We start from the raw sequence: 8,740 nt of genomic DNA, 5'->3' as shown, positions 1-8,740 counted from the left end.
ATCCCCAGCGCCCGGGCCATCTTTGCTCCAATGGAGCCTTGGCTGCGGGAGGGGAAGAGAGAGACAGAGAGGAAAGCGTGGCGGAGGGGTGGAGGAGCAAATGGGCGCTTCTCCTGTGTGCCCTGGCCGGGAATCGAACCCGGGTCCTCCGCACGCTAGGTCGACGCTCTACCGCTGAGCCAACCGGCCAGGGTTCCATTTTACAAGCCTTTAACATGAGTTTGTCACCTGTCAACTAAAAACAGCACCTCTGATGAGGATGGTTTCATTCAATCCATGTTCTACCAACTTTATCTCTCTTAGATCATCTTTTATAATGCTAACCAAGTGGTTAAGGTCTCCTCTTTTGTTGTTTCAAATGCTGTTTGAATTTTTTTTTTTTTTTGTATTTTTCTGAAGCTGGAAACGGGGAGAGACAGTCAGACAGACTCCCGCATGTGCCCGACCGGGATCCACGCGGCACGCCCACCAGGGGCGACGCTCTGCCCACCAGGGGGCGATGCTCTGCCCCTCCGGGGCGTGGCTCTGCCCCAACCAGAGCCACTCTAGCGCCTGGGGCAGAGGCCAAGGAGCCATCCCCAGCGCTCGGGCCATCTTTGCTCCAATGGAGTCTTGGCTGCGGGAGGGAAAGAGAGAGACAGAGAGGAAGGGAGGGTGGTGGAGAAGCAAATGGGCGCTTCTCCTATGTGCCCTGGCCGGGAATCGAACCCGGGTCCCCCGCACGCCAGGCCGACGTTCTACCGCTGAGCCAACCGGCCAGGGCCTGTTTGAATTTTTATAACAGCTCTGCATCTGTGTAATATCTTTCTTCAGATCTGACTGCTTCAAAATGGTTCTGCATCTTGATTTGGGATATCAGTTCATGTAGTCAGCCCTTAAACTGAGTAGGGTGCATTTAATTCGTGCTGAATTGTACCTAGCTGACCTCACAACTGCTCTTTATCAGCTAGGATGGCATGCCTACTCTTCCTTTGAATTTCCTATTTGACTAGGATCTGTAAGGTTCTATGAGAAAGGTTCGTGAGTTCCTCTGGTACTGTGCAATTTTGGCCATAGTTTTAGTTTGACTCTTCTGTAATTCACCAGTATCTGAGGATACAATATCTAATTTGGTCTGATACTGCTTAGTTATCTGACCTTGAAACTTCAGTCTTTGAAGAAGTTTTTTGAAACTCATCATTGGTACAGGAATTAACTTTTCAGAATCAGGGTTATCTACGTTGGCTTGTTCCCAGAAAATAGGATCAACACCAGTGGGAGGATTTTGTAGAAGCTGTTGTTTCTGTGCAGGAGGAAGTTCTGTTCTGGTCATAGAGAGGGCTACATCAGGTTGCCACAGTTGTGCCTTTATATTGGTTTGTTCAAAGTGGGCATATAGCGTTATAGCTGGAACTCTATATTGAAGTACCATTTGGAGACTGCTCAACAACATAACTGATGACTTCTGTCTGGTCATCTGGCAATGTTTAACTACCCTCTACATTTACTGTAAGGCAGGGGTCCCCAAACTTTTTACACAGGGGGCTAGTTCCCTGTCCCTAAGACCATTGGAGGGCCAGACTATAAAAAAAACTATGAACAAATCCCTATGCACACTGCACATATCTTATTTTAAAGTAAAAAAACAAAACGGGAACAAATACAATATTTAAAATAAAGAACAAGTACATTTAAATCAACAAACTGACCAGTATTTCAATGGGAACTATGCTCCTTTTACTGACCACCAATGAAAGAGGTGCCCTTTCCGAAGTGCGGCGGGAGCTGGATAAATGGCCTCAGGGGGCCGCATGCAGCCCGCGGGCCATAGTTTGGGGACCCCTGCTGTAAGGTAAGGTGACCAACATTTTTACAATGAAAAGGAGGACAAAAATAAATTGAAGAGAACAATATTGTAAATAAAAGAAACATTTTAGTCATTGCAACAATAATACACTATAATATGATAAATGCATAATAAAAACATTTGCAATATTTTATATTGTAATTATGCTTATATGCCTGTTAATTTTTAATAATAATTATAAGAAAAAAGTACTCATTTAGATACAAATACGTCACATCACACGCAGTGGATCGACTCTGCATCAATTGAATACGGACATTTACAGATTAGTCTTCCAATATCGAAAAGGAGGACATGTAGGAGGACACTTTTCGAGGGAGGATGGAATTTACAAAAGAAGGACTGTCCTCCCTAAAGGAGGATGATTGGTCACCTTATAAGGGTCTGGTTTCCTCCCAAATCTTTATGCAGTCATTCTTTCTACCAATTGTTGTTGCTGGCTTTGAATATCTGTTTCTTTTTTGCTGAGAACTAAAACCATTAATCCATCTTTATCTTTTTTTTTTTTTTTCTTCTGAAGCTGGAAACTGGGAGAGACAGTCAGACAGACTCCCGCATGCGCCCGACCGGGATCCACCCGGCACGCCCACCAGGGGCGACGCTCTGCCCACCAGGGGGCGATGCTCTGCCCCTCCGGGGCGTCGCTCTGCGGCGACCAGAGCCATTCTAGCACCTGGGGCAGAGGCCAAGGAGCCATCCCCAGCGCCCGGGCCATCTTTGCTCCAACGGAGCCTTGGCTGCGGGAGGGGAAGAGAGAGACAGAGAGGAAGGAGGGGGTGGGGGGTGGAGAAGCAAATGGGCGCTTCTCCTGTGTGCCCTGGCCGGGAATCGAACCCGGGTCCCCCGCATGCCAGGCCGACGCTCTACCGCTGAGCCAACCGGCCAGGGCTCTTTATTTTTTTTAATTTTACTTTTTTAACAGAGATAGAGAGAGGGATAGATAGGGACAAACAGACAGGAACAAAGAGAGATAAGAAGCATCAATCATCAGTTTTTTGTTGTGACACCTGAATTGCTCATTGATTGCTTTCTCATATGTGCTTTGACCATGGGCCTTCAGCAGACCGAGTAACCCCTTGCTCAAGCCAGCGACCTTGGGTCCAAGCTGGTGAGCTTTGCTCAAACCAGATGAGCCCGCGCTCAAGCTGGCGACCTTGGGGTCTCAAACCTGGGTCTTCCGCATCCCAGTCCGACGCTCTATCCACTGAGCCACCGCCTGGTCAGGCCATCTTTATCTTTCTTATTGGGTTTACAACTATAACTCTCTGCCTTAAATTGGGTAAAGGGATTTTCTTATGCAAATTTCCCCAGTGGAATGATATTGTTGAATTATCCTTTTCTGTTCATCAAAAGGCCTGCAACTGATTCCATTTTGCCAAAACAGCATCTCTCTCTCTCATCTCCTAACAGCATTGGGGCATTGTAGTATCTATTTGTTGGACTGGGCAGGAGCTTATGAAGGCTGACTGAAGAGACCTCCTAATATAGTTTGTTGCTGCTGCCGCTGCTGTGTATTAAATCCCCCCAACCCTCATCCCAAACCAGTACCCAAACCAGTACCTAAACCAGTACTAGTTCCAGTTGTGCCCAAACCAGCTCTGAATCCAAAACCTTTGTTCTGAGCACCACCGAAGAGTCCGGTAGCGCCTGTGTTCGCTGGGGCAGCAAAGCTGAATGCGGAGCCTGCTGTTGTAGATGTTCCAGATCCTCCAAACCCACCTTGACTTTGCTCCAAACGAGGAAGGGAAGCGGAGGAGGAGGCAGGAGGCAGGAGGCAGGAGCGGGAGTGTGAAGCCCCCAAGTGAGGGCCACAGGGGCTGAGTGAAGGCTCCTGCCCTTTGGGGGCTGGGATGGAAGGAGACCCAGGGCAGTGCCCAGAGGCCCCCCAACCCTTTCCTCTCTGAGCCCAGGGACAGGAACCATGTAGCCATTCCTGCTGGTGCTAGAAGCTCAGGAGCATTAGGATTTTTCAAAGCTATCCAGATGATTCTACGGTGCAAAGTTGAGAACCCCCGGGCTATGGAGTGTGGCTTCGGAAGCTGTGTATACCTTGCTATGCCCCTACTACTTTCTATAATTATTCTAAAAAATGTGGTTTCCAGACAAACAGCACAGTATTACCCAAAAATGGGATCTCAAAACTTGCCCCAGACTTACTGAATGTGAGGGTGGGGCCCAGCCAAGCCCTCCAGATCGGTGTAATAGCCAGGACAGTGTGAGAAGCACTGCTCAGGGAGTTGTTATTATTTTCTTAAGGGGGGAGGAGTGAGAAGCATCAATTCATACTATATGCTTCTTGTATGTGCCTTGATCGGGCAAGCCTGGGTTTTTAAACCAGCGACCTCAGCATTCCAAGTTGACGCTTTATCCACTGTGCCACCACAGGTCAGGCACTGCTTAGGGAGTTTTGATGACCATTTCTCAGTTATTTCCTTTTTTTTTTTTTTTTTTTTAGAGAGGAGAGGGAGAGACAGAGAAAGAGAGAGAGAGAGAGAGGAGAGACAGAGAAGGGGGGGAGGAGCTGGAAGCATCAACTCCCATATATGCCTTGACCAGGCAAGCCCAGGGTTTCGAACCGGTGACCTCAGCATTTCCAGGTCGATGCTTTATCCACTGCGCCATCACAGGTCAGGCCAGCCATTTCTCAGTTATTGCTGGATTTGGCCACTTTAGCATCTGAACCCCAGGTCAGAGAGGCGTTACTTGGACGGATTTGGTTGCTCCTATGTCCAGGGGGCATTACAAATGCTGTGGAGGCTCTAAGAATGCTTGCCCCATCCACACAGTTATTTTAACGAACGGTAGAAAATACGAACAATAGTATCTTTTGGGTGCACCCAGTTGCACTGCGTTGCTGTTAATGTGGCCTAGTTCTCTGTGAGTCTGTGTTAGAACTGGTAGCCGTTCCTTTGTTGGACCTGCTTTGATTTTTTTTTTTTAAAAAAAGGCGAAACTCATCTTGAAAGGGAAGCACATTTATAATAGAAAGTATAGAGACTTCAATGACTCTTCATCATAATGTCTTCTATTTTAACGTTGCTCCAGTTTTACATTTTATTGTAACAAGATTTCATAGGAAGTTAAAAAAGACAGTTTGTTCCAGCTGCCTTTTGTACTGATTTGGGAAGACGCAAACACGTGCATCTTAGACAACAGTACTCTATGAAAGCGTTTTATTTTTTGTGTGGGCGGGGTGGGACACGGATGCAAACATTTCAAGTCTGTCGTTTGGGTGGGGGTGTAGAAACCAGTAACCTTGAAGTGGGCCTATCTTATGGTATATTAAAAATAGGCATAAAAAATAAAAGGGACTGAAGTTTTTATTTATTTATTTTTATTTTTATTTTTTTTACAGAGACAGAGAGAAAGTCAGAAAGAGGGATAGGTAGGGACAGACAGACAGGAACGGAGAGAGATGAGAAGCATCAATCATCAGTTTTTCATTGTGACACCTTAGTTGTTCATTGATTGATTTCTCATATGTGCCTTGATGGGAGGTGGGGGGGGAGGCTACAGCAGACTGAGTAACCCCTTGCTCGAGCCAGCGACCTTGGGTCCAAGCTGATGAGCTTTGCTCAAACCAGATGAGCCTGCGCTCAAGCTGGCGACCTCGGGGTCTCGAACCTGGGTCCTCTGCATCCCAGTTTGATGCTCTATCCACTGCGCCACCACCTGGTCAGGCTGAAGATTTTTAATAAATGAAACCCTAACTGAAGGTAAAAAATTTAATCATCTTCAATGTTGTATGACACTTCCTCTTCCTTTGACAAAGGAAGATCTGTAAATTCTAAAACTGAACCACACTTCACCTCTTTCTTTTCACCCAAATATTATGATATTTAAAATAAATAAAATTAAAATTTATAATCAGTAGAATGGAGCAGTAAAACATTTTTAAAATTTAGCCCCAGACATCTTGCTAAGTATGTAGGCCACCTATATATTTGGATTTGAATTTTGAATTGCTCTCACATAATTTCATTTCCATTTTTGCATTTCATTTCAATTCTATCTGCTTGTTTGTGGGTTAGTAACAATAATTTGGGAGTAAAAGAATTGAGTAAGTGAATGAGCTGATGATTAAAAGGGGATTAAGATTTCAAACTGTTACAATGAAACACTCAAAAAAGAGGTTCGGAAAGGTTAGAGTGTGAAATTTCAACCCCCATGTTCCAAATAGTTTAATCTGAATATTACATTTAGGTAAATAAGAGACACTAATTAGCAATTAGATTACTTTGTTAAAATAATTCTTGGTTTTGGATGGCAGCTGAGATTAAGAAATAGATTTGAATACTTAAAAAAAAAGACTTTGAATAGGGGAAGAATTGAATTTAGGGATGGTGCCTGTGAGTCAGAATGAAAAAACCTTTGGTTGGTGATTGTTTTTATTCTATTTCTTATATTGAAAAGAAATTTGCAAAACTAAATGGTGAGCTATAAATACTTTGTAGCAACTTCAGAATACCATCTTTGTGACTGAGACTCTAAGATTTTCTCTGCTAGCTGTGACTTTTGGAGAGCCCATGGGAAAATTCTTTTGAGCAGCTCAGAGATCTGATACATTGATAGGAATGTGACCATGTAAATAGCAGGTACAGGATTAGCTAACTCTCCTGGGATTGCAGAGAACTAAGCAGCCTACTTCTGTAAATATGGAAACCAGTTTAAAAAGAACCAAATTTTTAAATCGACCAAAAAACTGGTCGATTTTTTTTATTAGGGCTAAAATAAAGTCTACTTATAGTCTTTGCATTTGGGGCTACAGATTTATTTTAAAATTAAGTTTACTTTGGGCTAACTTTTCCTTCAGTGTGCTGAGACCAAAGAGTTTAGATGTCTCACTCTTTCTGTGCTGAGCTATGGAAGGTTATAGCTATTGCACAGGGCAAGAGGTGTGTTTATGGGGAGGTGTGTGGCTGTCAGCAGGTTGTAGGTATGTGGAATACATAGTGTAGCAGGGGTCTCCAAACTATGGCCCGGGGGCCACATGCAGCCCCCTGAGGCCATTTATCTGGCCCCTGCTGTACTTCCAGAAGGGGCACCTCTTTCATTGGTGGTCAGTGAGAGGAGCACTGTATGTGGCGGCCCTCCAACGGTCTGAGGGACAGTGAACTGGCCTCCTGTGTAAAAAGTCTGGGGACCCCTGGCAGAGGGTTTGAAACAAAAGTAGGAAAAAGAAGAGAAGACTAGAGGAGTTTGAGAATTATGATTTTAATTTACTCTCTTAGAACTTAATGTAAATTAAATTTAGTAAAGGAGATACATTTTTGTGGAAAATTGTTTGCATTTATTTCACACTATTTCCCTCCAGGCTTCAGGTTCTCTAATTTCACCTTTTAATCTCCATCTCTCATAAAGATAAATCTGTGCCTTGTTTAATTTTTATACCCGTATATCAGGTGCCATTATGGCATATGAAATGACTCAGCTTCCAAATGCATAGAGCTGTGTCTGCAAGAAGGAAGCCGGGTGTGTTGGTGGCTTGTTTTATATCTGTGTATCGAGAAGAGTCCACATTGTATTCTTTTGAACTCCTTAAAATCAAGAACTATATTTCTTCCCTGTGTCTTGGTTTGATACTAAGTTACATTTACAGGTTAGGGCTAGTTCCTTTGAAGCATTTCTAACATTTTTAGGTCCTAGTTTTTAAGGATCAGTGTGCCCACTTTTTATTATACCTGTACTTTTGTATCAGTAACACATAAACCAAAGCCAAAAAGTAAACAAATAACAACCACCACAAAACCACCTGCAAAACAAACACCTCAAGTGTGTTGGAAAACAAAAGGGACATGTCTTTACATCATATTTGAGCTTCTGAAAACTCTTAACTATCTATTTTTAGCTCTTCAAGTGGCCTGTTACAGATGTCCTACTTGTCTTTTGCTACATAATAAATTTCTGCTAGAATTTAGCAGCTTAACGCAATAAGCATTTCTTATCTCACATAGGGAGTGGCACAGCTCTATGGTTCTGACTCATGAAGGTCTTTCATGAGGTTGTGGTCAAGATGTTGGCTGGGCTGAAGGCTGTTATGGAGCTGAAAACATCTGCTTCCACATGGATGGGAAGTTAGTGCTGGGGCGGGCCTGGTTGCAGACCTCGATCCTTGCCACGAAGACTTCTGCATAGAGCTGTTAGTGTCCCCACATCGTGGTACCTTGCTGTGTCCAGAGCGGATGATCCAAGAGAGAGCAAGGCACAACTTGCAAACTTTGGAAGTCACACACTGTCACTTTCACAATATTATCTGGTCATGCAGATCAGTCTTCTTATAGCTGTGATTACCAGGAGATAGAGATCGTTGAGGATCGTCACGGAGTCTGGCTACCATAGCATGCATTTCCAAAAATGCATGAAGAAAAATGAGACAAGCCCTGGAGGTTTAGAATCTGTCAGTTGACTATAAAAATGGATTGTTTTCTATTTTAGGAAGCACATAATTTAATAACTTTAAATGTCACTCTATCTTAAAAACAAAAAGAAATTAAGGACAGGAATATAGCTTATAGGTCATATCACTTAAGGTCAGAAGGGAACTAAAAAGCCACTCTAGGTCAGGCACTTTACATGAATTCTTTCTCATTTATGCCTCCCAACAACTGCTGGAAGTAAATGGCATTAGTCCCATTTGCAAGAGTCACAAATTGTGGTCCAGAGAAAGTCAGTAATTTGCTCATAGCCATTGAGCTACTCAGTAGTTGAGTTGAGTCCTTATTCAAACCCAGGTTTATTTAGTGCTGAATTTTGTTCGTTTCTTATTGCATTATATAATTATGGCTGTCCACTCCAGGTGAGTGGGCAGCAGTGCCTACTATATTCATTGGTGAATTCAGAGCACCATGTAGGCATATAAGAGGCAACTAATATTTGTTGAATAAGTAAAATTAA

General features: G+C 43.6%; 1 pseudogene; it reads right to left on the bottom strand.

The window, feature by feature from the left end:
• Positions 1 to 231: 231 nt before the first annotated feature.
• LOC136313989 (nucleoporin p54-like) overlaps positions 232 to 8,740 on the bottom strand; it is a 57,495-nt pseudogene continuing 48,986 nt past the window's right edge.

This window comes from Saccopteryx bilineata, chromosome 10 (assembly GCF_036850765.1).
Source record: "Saccopteryx bilineata isolate mSacBil1 chromosome 10, mSacBil1_pri_phased_curated, whole genome shotgun sequence".
Classification (NCBI taxonomy): Eukaryota; Metazoa; Chordata; class Mammalia; order Chiroptera; family Emballonuridae; genus Saccopteryx; species Saccopteryx bilineata.
This window is presented reverse-complemented; position numbering and strand designations above follow the sequence as displayed.